Below are 15,169 nucleotides of genomic sequence, written 5' to 3' on the forward strand. Positions count from 1 at the left end.
ATCCAAGAGTAATAGTAAGAAGTAGATCTTTTAGCTCTGTTATTCACTGTTAATATTTCCATGTGAGAAACTGTTGTTGTTAAATTCTCAAATTCCTTGAATGTAGGAGAAGCCTCATTTTTCCAGTGTATAGTTATGATTTTACGTGAAATTGCCAATAGTGACCATAGGATTTTAGTGTCTTTTTTTGGTACACAGTTTGGAAAAGGAGAGTTGAATAAAATTAAAGACTTTGTTAATTGAAAATTATCATTATAAACAGTCTGAAAAAAATAGTTAATGGATTTCCAGTACATATTGAGACATATACATTCATAAAAAACATGCTGCCAATCTGCTTTTATCTTGGTATGGCATCTCCAACATTGATCTTCAATAGAATACATTTTGGCTAACCTATGTGGTGTATAGAAACTTCTGTGTAGATATCTCCAAGTGAATAATTGCCAGTATTTTGATAATGTAGAAAATTTGGAAGATTTTAGAATATTACTTTTTTCTTCTTCAATTGGAGGATGGTTGTTTATTAAAGTATAATAATCCCAGTATGATTTTTCATGATAGTTTTTTGTTTTTTTAACAATTTTATAGATATTAGACAAATAACCTGTACCCTGATAAGGCTGTTTTGTGATAAGAATAAGGTATTCAATGAGTTTTGGAGCTTCATGTCTAAATGAAGGCTGCATTTGTTCTACTTTATTTATAAGAAAATGCCTTAGATTTTGTAAAAACAACCAATTGTCTTTATTTATATTATCATTATAAATTATCTGTTCATTTGTTAGAATTTTCCTTTCTCTTTAAGTTGATGCCAAAAGAGTAATGTTTCTTCTTTAAGTATATTTATTTTAGATATTTGGAATGTATCTAGAATATTTGGTGTAAAAGCTATAGGGAAAATAAGAAAAATCCAAGAATTAATATTTGGTATTTTGTTTATATATGTTTTGAACACTGAAAGTGTAGAGCTTATATAGTTTGATGGCAATTTATTAATATTATTCCTTTTCCCTAAAAATAATCTTTTAACATCCATATAAGGGGTGATGATATTATTGTTAAGTTGTCTTGTATGTGATTATAATTGATTTCTATGTAAATCTGCTCATGGGCTTGTTTCCATATAGGTGTGTATGAATTATTTAATCATAGTGTTATGTTTTTAATAACAAATGAGGTAATATATAAATCAATATCTGGTAAATTAATTCCACAGTCTTCCCAATCTGGTAAATTTTTATTTAAGGCTATACGGGGTTTATTTGGAAACCATAGAAAATTTAAAATTAGTTTATTTTATCTTTGAATAATATATTTGGGAGGTAGCAAAGAAAAATTTTGCATTAAGTATAATATTTTGGGAAATATGATTATTTTAATAAGATATAATCTGTCTGCTGTTGAAAAGATATATTAATTCCAGTAACCAATTGTTTGTCTATTTTGTCTAGTATTTTATTATAGTTAAATATTAGAGAATCTGTTAATTCATTGAGTAGATTTATTCCCAGATATAACAATTTACTTTCTGTTACTATATATTTGGAAAATCTTTTGTTTATATTATTTTTTTTACAATTACAGGGCATAATTTTAGTTTTGTTTTCATTAAATTTTAAGCCTGAAATATTTTGAAATGTATTCATGGAGTTAAATAGAACATTCAAAGACTCATTTGCATCTGAGAGAGTTAATAGTATGTCATCAGCAAAGAGTTGGATTTTAAGGTTTAACATTTTATTAATACAAATGCCCTTTATGTTATTGTTTGATCTGATTTGATTTGCAAAGGGTTCTATGAGTAATGCAAATAACAATGGTGATAAAGGGCAACCTTGTTTAGTTCCCTTTTTGATTGTTATAGGGCCTGATCTATGTGATCCTAGTTTAACATATGCAGTAGATTTTTCATATAGTATTTGGATAAGATTACTAAAATTAGAAGGAAAGTTATATTCTTTTAAAACTAGTGAAAGAAAGTTCCAGTTAACCAAATCAAAAGCTTTATTAATATCTAATGAGATTACATTTAAATCTAGGACTTTATGTTGGCTATAATCTAGTAATGTTAGTATTCTTTTAATATTATCTGAAGTATTTCTTCCTTTAATAAAACTTGTTCAATCTTTGTGAATTAAGAAGGGAAGAAAGTGTTTGATCCTATATGTGTATATAGCCATAAACATCTTATAGTCTATATTGAGTAATGATATTGGCCTATATGAGGAACACTGCTTCTCATCTTTATCTGGTTTGATAATTGGGACTATCAATGAATATTTCCAAGAGGGTGGTATATTCAAATCTTTCTTGGCTATATCATATACTTTTAATAATAAGGATATGGCTTGATTGGGTATTAATTTATACATTTCTGGTAGCATATTGTCTGGTCCAGGTGCTTTATTTGTCTTGAGCTTTTTAATTTGTGATTTTAATTCTGTCATATTGATTGGTTTGCTTATAATGTCTATTTGTTCTTGTGTTAATTTAATATGAATATTATTTTCTAAGTTTTTTTTATATCCTTAATAGGTGTATCTTGAGTGTTTATGGAATTATCAATGTTAAATTGGAGTCTGAATGCTTCTAAAATATCATTTAGTTCCATAACTCTTTTGTTAGTATTAGAAATAAATATTTCTTTTATTTGCTTAGATTTAATTATTTTTTTTGTTCTATTAGTTAAGTGTCTCAGGTGTGCTGAATTAGTAGAGTATGAGTTTATTTTTATCTTTTCTAAGTTAATCATAATCTTATGATGTAACAATTCTGTATATTTCTTATTGATTTGTGTAAGTTCTTGAACTTGAGTAGTATTACCCTTTTGTATTTCCAGTTTCAATTTATCTGCTTTGTTTTGTAAGTCTAGCATATCTTTATTCCATAACTTCCTTTTATTTATGTACCAGGATAATATTTTCCCATATGTAACTGCTTTTAATGAATCCCAGACATATATTTCTGAAATATCTTCTGTGTAATTTATTTCTAGAAAGTTTTTGATTGTTTCTTCATAAAATTCTTTGAAATCTGTCAATTTTGTGATATAGGAAGGTATCCTAGTAATGGGATTTGAATAAAATGGTGTAAGCTCTATCTCAAAGACTATGGCATTATGATCAGATAAGGGACAATTTATAATTTTGACTTTGTCAGTTTTTGTTATTATGTCATTGGCAACATATATTCTATCAATTCTAGAGTTAGTTTTATATCTATGATAATAAAATGTGAAGATTAGTGAGTCTGGTTCTGCAAAATCATTTATATCTTTTAAATACAATGTATCTATAAATTTTGACAGTGCTTTAGAGATAGGTTGTTTTCTTCTTTTAGATTTAGAATCTGTATCTTTTTCATTCATTATACAGTTGAAATCTCCTGCCAATATCAGGCTACCCTTAGTTAAATGAATTATCTCTTCAAAGTGCTGTTTAACTGTTTTTAATCCTAGTCCTGGGATCCAATATAGATTTACTAACGTATAGATTCTCTTATTTAATTCTATTGAAGTTAGACAAAACAAACCTGATGTATCTTGATGAGTAGTAATTATTTTAGGTGTTATAGTTGAGTTGCGAAGTAGTATAGCTACTCCTCTTTTTTTTGTTTTGTATTGAGAGTTTATTAGTGGTGGTGGTGCTGCTGTAGCGTTGTCGCCACACAGTAAGACACTGTCCGGTTCGATTCATAGCTAGATCGTCTTCTGTGTGGAGACATGCGTGAATGGGCAAACCTTCGTTGAAGGTTGTGCATCAGAGCTGGCAACTCGGCATGTAAAAATCTACTGCCAATCATTAGCAGACCGGAGTTCTGCTGTGGCGACTCCTAACCGGGAAAAGCCGAAAGACACAACATTGAGAGTTTATTAGTACTGTGTAATTATTGATATTTAAGTTGTTTATATATCTATCTAATAAGTGTTTCTCTTGTAAGAAGACTATTTGTGGTTTATGTAAGTTTATGTACTTGAATAGGCTTCTCCTTTTATTACTATTATTTAGACCATTAACATTTATGGATAAACATTTCATTTCCTAGTTTTGAGTTTGTTTTATGTGTGAGTTTATATAAATATCATTTATTCTTAGTTCCATCTTGGATACAGAATTCAAAAAGTTTTTCTTGTATGATTTTTGCATGTTTCTGAGTGACACCAAAGTGATAGAATAAAAAAAACAAAGAACTTCCAAACTTGTAATTCTTAACCTTAAAAGCCATTCCCTATCACTATGAGGTAATATACCTCTTTGTTTGGTTAGTGAATCTAACCAAACAAACTTTCTACCCTCCCAAATAATATTTGGATCAGTTTCTCTTATCCTCTTAGTTTTTAAATAAAGATAATTGAATAATATATTAAGATAATCTAATCAGCTAAAATATATAAATATATTCTTTACTCTTATCGTATTGTAATTCAATAATACTTATTTCTAATCAGGTTTCAAAAAGGTACAAATATTTAGATTAAGGTAGTATCATTTCAAAATAGTTTAGGGTATTAATAAACATCATGTTAAAATCTATAACTGTATGTTGCAGACATCTGTTGAAAATTATTTACTGACATTACTGTATAATACAATACCATTGTTGTGTAAATGTTTTAGACTACTCAAGTCTGAAACCAGTGTTTAAATAAGTATTTGCAAAGTCATATTGGAATAAAAACATGAATAGTTCTGAAACCACATCATATTTCATGTTTAACATAAACTGAAATGCAATACAATGTACAAGTATATTAATATTTCTTTAGTAGACATGAAATATGTTCCTCTGATTGCATTTTTCAGCTTTTCAAAGACAATTCCCATGGCTGGAGACAGCAAGATCAAAATTTAGACATCTCCCTTATCCAAGAGACTACTTATAATGTTGTTACTTGATTGAGTGTTTTGTTGTTAACACTTTTATCAACTTTCAGAGGGACTTTGTATAATCAAAAAGACACAGTACAGAGGTAAAACTACAGTACACTTGACCACATTTTCAAAGCAAACATATATGTATATCACATATTAACTCTTACAGCTTAGACTGACACTTAACCAGTGAGTTTATCTGCTGACAATAAGTGCTGGAGATATAATTTTGGCTTACTTAACACCAGTAATTTAATCTTATGATTGAATAAAAGTTTAGAATTAAACATCCAAAGCTTCTCATTATAGTATTTAAAAAGTATACTGGAGAACATATCAAAATAATGGAAGCTGCTAAGATTTAAACTATTATGTATGAAAATGTTACAGGTTAAAATTCCTAACCCACTTTGCAGTAAATAGACAAAATGTATTTAAACTATGGGGTAATACCTTTATTACATCAGAAAGGTGATTAAGAAGCTTGTTTTTCCTCTAACATCAGAGGATAGCTATGGTGATCCATGCACTGCAAGAGTATTATTTATCCTGGTAATTGCTTTATGACTGTATATATAAATATTTAATTCAAATAATTAACTGGCATTACAACAATGTTTCTCAGAAAAGGTTGTTTTACAGTTAATTACTAGATCGAATGCATCATTGAGAGGATACACTTATCAAATGTCAAGTGCTTTAGCTATAATATGTGTCCCCTCAAATTAATCCCTGATGAATTTACTGCTTACTAAACTTCTAGACTAATATCGGTGTCTTTTCATGTAGTTATATTGGAACATGAAAATGCAGGTCTGCTGATCAGGAACAATCAGGCTCTCAACTGCTAGACAATGCTATACATTTGTCTGCAGAAAGGTTTGAGAATTATGGTTGCATTGTCAGGCATTTTTGTTTACACTAACAGTAACATGATATACCCACATACACTACCATTCTTGATAATGCAAAAAGCCAGGTAATGTTATAAGAAGGGTGAAGCCACAGCCAGGTAATATAATGAGAAGAGTACAGCCGCAGTCATTATTCAGATGAGCAAATGAGAACAGCATGAGCCATCTAAGGATGGATAGCTCGCTGAGTACCTGCCACAATGTATGTTCACAATGCATGGTAACTTAGTAATAAATTAGGGTGTGGGCTAAGCCTCTCCCTCTTCTACTCAAATTGGATTTAATACAATATGTGTGTAGAACACAGATGCTTCAACAAAGTTCAAACCTATATGGGATATAAATATTGTATAATTGACACATTGGGTTAAATCCTCTGTTGTTATGTTACTTATTATAGTTGTTTATATGATTATTGCATTTGCTTTCTCTATCTAGTATATTATACTGTTATTTAAATGCTTGATTTTCTAAATGTACATTTAACCTTCTTGTTGCATCCCATTTGTCCACTTGAGGGCATATTTTGGTAGCAGGACATTAATAGCATTTTGTAGGAGCACCAGTGTGGCAAATGGCAATTTTCCTTAAAATAAACCTGCCCGTCACTTGACATTTACTAGTTTCTTTAGAGAATTTGTAAAATAGCAGTGATTCTATTTGCTGATGATTAATTTCTGCTCTTTAAAGTCTGCTGTACAAAACATAGTAAGGGATAGCTAAAATGTCTGGAAAACTAAGCTGACAGAAAGACAAGCAGATATATATCCTTATCTATCAAGGTGCTAGAAGACATCAGAAGCCATAAGCTGAAAGTGCTTCAAAAAATATATCTGTGTATATTTAGATGAACCTCATATGTTATTTATGTTTCCTTAGAAGGAATTTAGGTTCCTGTATCTTTAAATGTGAACCTAGCTTATTTCCTGACTAGATGTCAATTAGAAAGAGTCAGGGGATGGCCTACACAAGTAAATGCAACAAGCAATAAGTAACTCGAGTTTCTAGTGATGTTTGTGACTGTTAAAGTGTCTCGAGAACCAAGTGGGAAAAGGTATGTGTTTTTTCTTTTTTCTTTTCCCTTCTCTTACTTCATGACAAACTCATGTAGTGTGCACGTGAGCACTCTAGTTTGTGGAGTAGTGTTCACAACTATCAAACTTTGCATTTTAAACATGCTATGCCTTATTTCTCTACAAAAGAAAAGACAACAGGATATCCAAGCTAGTCACAAGCATCTCTCAACTCCGGATGTCCGGAGCCATAACACACCTGACTTATAGCCTCAAAATATCACTTAAACATATTTTTTCACTGTACTATATCAATATGTGCATATGGGTCAAAGGCAGAACATCTTTTAAGATTATTTAAAGTAGTCTTATAATACATCTAAACTGAAATACTTCATTTCAAAAGCAACACAATTCCGCCCAGCATTAGCGTTTATCCAAACAGGGACACTTTTACTTATAAAAAGTAATGCCGTCAGCGATGTAACTGATAATAAGTTATATAGCAGCCATTACTATACCTATTAAGCAATATAATCATATACTGATTAAAGTATTATAAGTTAATGAAGTCTTTATAAAAAGAAGAGAAAAATAAAAACAACAAAACACAAAGAGAGAAAATAAATGAATATACAAATAAATAAATAAATATTTGAGAACATTATTATGTGTTGATTACTCTGATTAAGAATATGAAAATAATAGATGGATAATAATGAAAAATAGAGTAATGTTTAAATTATGCTTAGTATATTGATGTGATTTGAGTTAAATGTATTTAAATTTATGCTAATTTTGACATTTAAAGTATAATTGAAAACAGTACCTGTTTCTGTGTAACTTGAAGACAGTAAGAACTTTTCTTTTGTTGTTAGTATTATTATTTAGATTTTTACAGAATATAACATATGTAAGATTATTTGCCCTTTAGTTTTTTTTTTCTTTTGCACAACAGTTTTCCAATTATTTACTTCAGCATTTCTTTTTGGTGTACTTATTGTCCAGTCCATAGAGTCTTCATGTGTTAGGATGTTGCTGTTGGTAAGGTATTTTATTGCTGCATCTACTGTTTCAAATATTTTTATTCCATTTGGTAGAAAAACTCTCAGTCTTGCTGGGAATAAAAGATGGACTTTCAATTACTTTTTATTCAAGGTTTTTATTATTGGTAGAAATTATTTTCTTTTTGAAACCACCTTTGTAGAATAATCATTGTCAAATCTTATTAATGAATCATTGTATTTGATGGGAGAATTTACCCAAGCATTTCTTAATATAAGATCTTTATCTTGTGTAGAAAAAAGTCTCACAATTATAGATCTCGGCTTGTTCTTACTTGGAGAAGAAGTATTTCCAGAAGCTGCTAGTGATCTATGCGCACATTCTATACCATATGAAAGAGCTTCAGGTATTTTTGTTACATCTGGTATCCAGGTGGTAAGAAAGTTTATCATATTGTCCCCTTCAGATTTTTCTGGTAGACCATATATTCTAATATTATTTCTTCTTGTTCGATTTTCCATATCATCAAGCTTTTCTAGTAAATATGTGTTCTGTTGAAGTAAGAATTCAGTTTGTTGTTCTTCTATTTGGACTCTAGTGTCAATGTCACTTAATGACTTTTCAATAAGTGATATCTGTCCTTTCTGCTATGTAAACATTTCTTGAAGCTGTTCCAGTTGTTGTGAGCACTTTTCTTTAAAAGTATCTATTTTATTGTCCATCTTGTCAATTTTTATTGTAAGTTCCTGTATATTTGTAATGAGAGATTGCAGGTCTTTTTTGAGAGAAGAGTCGTGTGCTGTATTCCTTACATGACTCATGCTGTAAAGCTAATATTGGTGCTAATTTTCCAGTAATTAATTTGACAGGAATTATTCAGGTTCTGACAATAAAATTTTAGTTATAGATGCTCAAAGTTATTAGAAATAAGTTAGTAATAAATATTTCTTCAAATTAAATATTATTTTGTAAAATTCCTGTCAGGAATTGTATTGAGGTAAGAGAGCTGAAATGAAGTGCAGCTATCAGTTCAGCATCCTAGCAAGTACTTTATCTTTGAATGGATGTTATCCCATTTAGTGCAGTTTAGAATCTTGCCTTCTCCAACCTTTTTACTATTTTTTCCAGCCCATATAGTGGGCTGCTATCACATTTTATAGGTTCATAGGTTCACAAGTTATTACTAGGCTAACAACCACAAGGGCACTTAAAAGCTTAGCTGAACACCTCAAACCATTTGAGTCCTGAGTATTATGGGTGTCTATATGAAGAGTGTTGTCTTAGTAAGAAGATAACTAAGGATTTATAGGGGGGTGTAGTTAGGATAATACTTTTCTTATTGATGGCCTCTATGTATAAGGGACATGTGGGCCAAACCAAGGGTAAATTTATGATTTTCTATTCAGTTGTCAAGGTTTCATTTGAATAGAGTCAGGGAAGTACTCTGTTTTACATGGATAGGGAGCCTCCTTTGGGACATGTCTGTCTCTCAAGCACATTCTGTTTATGTCCCAAGAAAAGTTCAGATTCCTGGATCTAGTGTTTCTGGTGCTGTTTGTTTTGTGCACGTACAATAGATTCATCAGGGCTAGGTTTGAGGAAGCACTATAAGCCAGGCAAACATCCCCTGTCAGCAGCATGTAGGAGAGTAAATACAGAGACAGAGCCTTTAGGCAATCATTATAGGACAGGGTATTCATGCCCTGAATTCTCCTGAAGAGAAACCTTTGTGGGTTTTTCAGCTGTTGCAAGTGTTTGATTTAATACATGTGAAAGGGGCATTGTATTAAATGATAGGTCCAATAAGGGCTGAGTGGAGTGCTACTATATCTTCCTCAGACGTGGATGCCATACCATTATTTATAGGTTGGGAGACATAGAATGATTTTCTTATTATCTTAGCTATGTGTTGGTCAAAGGTCAGATTGCAGTCTACATATGTTCCCAGATCCTTTACTACTGGGTTGACTCTTAGGCGTGTTTTATCAATGGAGTAATTAACTCTGGTTGACAGTTTCTTAAAGGGCATTATAATGGTGTCTTTTGGGTTTCTAATACCATGACGGGTATGGACCACATTCCTAAGTCAAAGTACGATTAAAGTTCATGAAATTAGTATTGTTTCACTCTTTGATGTCAGCCAAAAGTGCTCTTCGCAGCACCCACAATGTGCCTAGTAATGACTCCTTCTGCAATTTGTGTGGTGTTACATGAATTGGTAACATATCTAAATACGACTGTAAATTCTTTTTTATAAGACCAGTTGCTCCTACTACTATTGGAACTGTCTGGGTATCTTTCTTCCACATGGCTCTTGTTTCTGCCTGCAGATCAAGGTATTTTATGACTTTGCGTTTCTCTGTATGCAAGACACTGTAGTCACTAGGTGTGGAGATTTCACTGATCAATGCTACTTTTGTCTTCTTTTCTTGGACCACTATATCCAGTTTTCTAGCATCTATCTTTTGAACTGTTGGTATTGGGTGATCCCATGTGATATAAACTTTATAATTTTCTATGATTCTTTGTGGCTCATGTTTCCAGTGTTTTCAGCCACTTCAATACCATAATGTTTGCACAATCTCCAGTGTAACAGTATCACCACATTATTATGCCTTTCAGTATACAGTCCCTCTGCCATTAGTGAATCGCAACAAGCAACAAGGTGTGTGACTGTTTCCAATTCAGTTTTACAAAACCTACATATATCTGTTTCTCCCACATGTTCAATGGACTTTGTAAACCAGTGGGTACATAGCCCACTACCTTGGGCTGCCAATATTAACCTTTCATTTCTTGATGTGAATTCACCTCTCCTTAACCATTCTTGCATTCATTCTTGATCAACATGAGGCTCTTCCAGAAGTTTTCTATACTTGCAACTATATTTATGTTTTTTCCACATTTCTTGCCTTCTCATCTGGTCCTTCACCTTATATTCTTTCTTTTGTTTTTTAGCACATTCAGTTGCTGCCTGGTTTTTATCTACTTCTGGTTTGATTTCCATTCTTGCTTGATGTCAATATGCTTCTGCTAAATTAAGCAGAGATGTCATCTTAGATTTATTCTCCTCATGTTTCAAAACTTTCACTACATTTGGATCTTGTGAAGTCAGTAGATATGTGTGGAGTCCCATGATTGCAAATCTATACATGTAATCAATTTCAAGGAGGCCCATCCCTCCTTCAAAACGAGGAATATATAATCTTGGTATACACTGATTTTTATAAATCATTTGGTGAGCATGAAGCATCTTTTTTTTTAATACTTTGGCATTGAGTGTTAGGCCATGGCTTTGGCAACATTCATTTGTCTGTTTTAAACCCACTTGCAAGATGTTGGTGTGTTGGGGGAATCTATTATAGCTTCCAATTTACAGTCATCTGCAGACTTGATGAGGCAGAGGCCTTGAACATTAGCCATGACTAGGAGATGAGGAGATGCCAAAACAGGAGCAGGCCCAGCATGGAGCCTTGGGGTACTCCACTGGTGACTGATCTCTTTGTGGAGATGATCTCACTAATTTGGACTTCTTGGGTCCTGTCTGTGAGCCAGCTAGCAATCCAGCAAGCTATGTAAGGATTTATGCCTAGCTCAGCGAGCTTGCCAACAATGCCTGAGTGGGTATTGTATCAAATGCCTTAGCCTGATCAAGATACATAGTATGCACTGTTTTACCCTGATCCATTGCCTTGGTGACCCCCTCAAAATATCTACCAGGTTAAGAAGGCATGACCTTACCTTAACAAAGCCAAACTGGGATGGGTCCAATGTCAATAGGTTGCCAGTATATTTATTTATTATTTGTTCCATGGCTTTGAGTATTAGGCTTACTAGATTGATGGGTCTGTAGTTCCCTGGGTGGTTTGATGGTCTGCCCTTGTAGAGGGTAATGACTGTTGCAATCTTCCATTCACTTGGAAGGTATCCTGGCTCAAGGCAGTAGCTGAAGAGCCTCAAGTGGCCTGATAGGTCATGTTTTAAACTGTTCAGGAGGCAACCAAGGATGTTGTACGTTTCCATGGACATGGTATGCATGGCTTTAGTAAGTTACCTGGTCACCAGTGATGGTTGGGGGAAGTATGTTGCAGGGAATTTCACCTGGTAGAGCTGGGATAGAGCAGGGATTGAAGTTTGAGCTGAATTTATCAGCCAGTTGATTTGCTATGTTGTCCTGATCGATGACAGTGGTACCATTCAGCACCAGTTCAGCACACTGTTGCATGTTACCTCTAAAGTTCTGGACATAGCTGAAGAAGGCTTTCAATTGGTCTTATCCAGCTATCCTGATGTCATAACTGGACTTGTTGGACTTAAACAGGCCTCTGAGTTGCTTGTTTATTTGGATCAGAGAATACTTGTCTTTAAGAGATGTTCTCTTCCTGATTTTAGCCAAGAGTTTTCTTCTTTTATTATATATCTAATTAAGGTGAAGATTCTACCAGAGAGGTTTGTTTTTTTGTGTTTATTTTAAGTTTATTTCTGGAAGGTATGGCAGCCTCTCTACAGCCATTCACATGTTTGTACGGGGACTCTGAGAAAAATTCTGTACAGATAGCTGTGGTATTGGGATTGGGGGGAGCCTTCAATTTTGACAAACTATCACTTAATAGGATGTAATTTGCCTTTGAATAGCTCCTAATGTATACTGGGTTAGCTGGATTTTCTGGGTTGGTTTTACTTCAAATGAGACATCTTTGTGATCCGACCACCCTAGTGAGGATGCAACATGGAGGGAGTGCAACACTCTCTCATGTTGGTGAGTACCATATTCAGTATGTTTGATCCTGTGGTTGGAGCATGCACTATTTGTTTCAGGGTGTTTGTGTTAATAAGTCCAAGAAGCATTGTGCCTGTGAGTTTGAAGCAGTGCATCTTCTCAGTCTATAAAGGGGTAGTTAAAGTCACCCATGAATAGGGTGTTGGTTGGATAGTGAGTGCCTCTGTCTGATTTAGGTACGATTTGTGAGACTCGAGGTGCATGGATGGTGACCTGTAGCTAGCAATGATTTGCTGAGGAACCTTATCTATGGTGACGTGCATGTAAATGAGCTTCATGGTATCATCTTGTTTAACTAACCTGGAGGTATGTTTGTTGCTAGCGTAGATTGAGACACCTCCACCTTTTCCCCAGTCTGAGCTGTTATTGGCCTAAATGTGTGGAAGGCACTGTAGCCTTGGATTTCAAGAGTACTTTCTATGATTTTAAAGCAAATCTTGCTCACAGTACTGATGTGTACATTCTGCAGAGTGAGGCAGACCTGAAGGATGTTGAGTTTTTTGTTTAGGCTCCAAATATTGAGCAGTAACAACTAAAGGTTGCTTGTAGACTTTTTCACTATGTTGGTAGTTTTGTCTTTTTGGCATTACCTAAAAAGGCTCTATGGGTGTGGATAAAGTTTTACCCAATATCCAAAAGCCTAAGAGGACAGACACAGCCCATCCTTAGCAAAGCAACATGGTCTTTTGACCATGACCTCCCATGCTGATAGATATTGTATCTTCCGGAGTGACACCAGAAACTAAGCCAATTATTAAAATCAGTCATTTTGTTTTCATACTGTGGCATCCTCCTTGGTGAAGGTAGAATGCTGCTCAATGCAAGGCTCATACCTCTATGTGATACATATTTCAAGAGATCCATTATGTCTCTTTTCATATAGTTCATTGAGGTATGTCTCATGTCATTTACACCCACATGGATTTTGACAGAATCATATTGGTGCCTGGATTGCAGTAACTTGAGTGAGTGTGTGATATTACAGATCTTGGCTCCAGATAGGCAACTAGCCATTATCTTCTCCTTGTGTAACCTGTTGAAAGGGGCATCTGTGTGTTGCATAATGGAGTCCCCAGTGACAATTGTATTAGGTAAAGTATATTCTTGCTTTATGGGCTTTGCTTTTGGGGGACCATTGGGTTTAGGCTTATATGAAATATTTGGTGTTGTTTTTGTTGTGTGCTTTAGTGATTGCTGAGGTGCAGTATTGCCCTTAGCTGGCTTTGAAAGTTTTCTTTTAAGTGCCTTAGCATAAAACACTCTCGGTGTATGGTGAACAGTATGTGTCAGGGATGTAGTGTGGGTATTCCTGAAAACCTCATTTGTATGCATGAGTTTTGCCTCCAAGAAAGTTTTGTATTTTCATCTCTTGCATATTGTGTTATTTTCTTTAATGATTAACTGGTGGTTTAAGAGCATGAGACAACTGTTACATTGCCTTAGGATGCCCAAATCTACCAAGCTGGCCACAGAGACATTTGGAAATTGCATATCCATGGTGTCCAGCCTTGTAATAGGGTTGGCTGTTTAAGATTAAGAATTGGGTTTTAACAGGTGTCTCCTAAGGTAATTTCTCTGGTTAAGGGCAAGCTGTTATATAGTACCAGAAAATGTTAGTACTATCTATTAAGCAAACTAGTTACTGAGGTCAAAGGCAAGATATTACATAATGCTAGGATATGGTAGTGCTATTTGATAAGCAAACTAGTTACTAAGGGTTAGGGCAAGAAGATACATAATGATGGATGTGATAGTGCTATTCATTGTGCTAGCTAGCTGCTCTAAACTTATTTCCACACAATTCTACACAGGTTTCCAGGTTTTGGATCTAATCCTAACTTTATATAGAAATGTTACCCTCAAGCCATTTACTACTATACAAGACACTGCTAACCACCACTATCAAGTAGGCAGCTCTGCCCAAAATTGCCTGATTTATAGCAGAGAGAAAAAAAATGAAACCTGACTCCTGAATTCTCTAGCTAATAAACTACCACACTTTGAGCTTCCTGCAGTACTTCCCTACACAGACAGACCAGGTAAACACCTTCTGCCATAAGATGAATGATCCTGGAATGTTTTAATATAACAGCACAATAAAAGCAGCTCTGAAGTGCAGATTAAATAACAAACAACTACCAAACAACTAAGTCCCTGGCTAAGTCACCCTTCCACAAGGAGATTTGGAGGCACACAGAACTAGAAAAGCCAACAAATTAAGAAATTACTATTTTTGTTACAGAATTAAATAAATATTTATTAAAATGTTCAGAAACAGCAGTCATCACTATATAAAACAAGTATAAGTACTGTAATTGGATGGGGAACAGAAAAAAATTGGATGGGAACAGGAAATTAATTCCTGGTTTGGCACCTATGTCTCTAATGGATACAGGCAACCTGTAAATAGTTAATCTCTCAGGCCTCTGCCTGTAAATGTTTTATCTCCCAAACCCTTGCTTACACTTATCAAGGGTATCAGAACTTGTCAGAGATTTGGGATGCATGGCTAGTCCTAAAAAGGGCCTTGTGGTCATTAATCAAGTAAACACCAATGAACCTATAAATCAAGAAAAAGTTCTT

Source organism: Protopterus annectens, chromosome 2.part0, assembly GCF_019279795.1.
Source record: "Protopterus annectens isolate FY-2018-M chromosome 2.part0, PAN1.0, whole genome shotgun sequence".
NCBI classification, from domain to species: Eukaryota; Metazoa; Chordata; order Ceratodontiformes; family Protopteridae; genus Protopterus; species Protopterus annectens.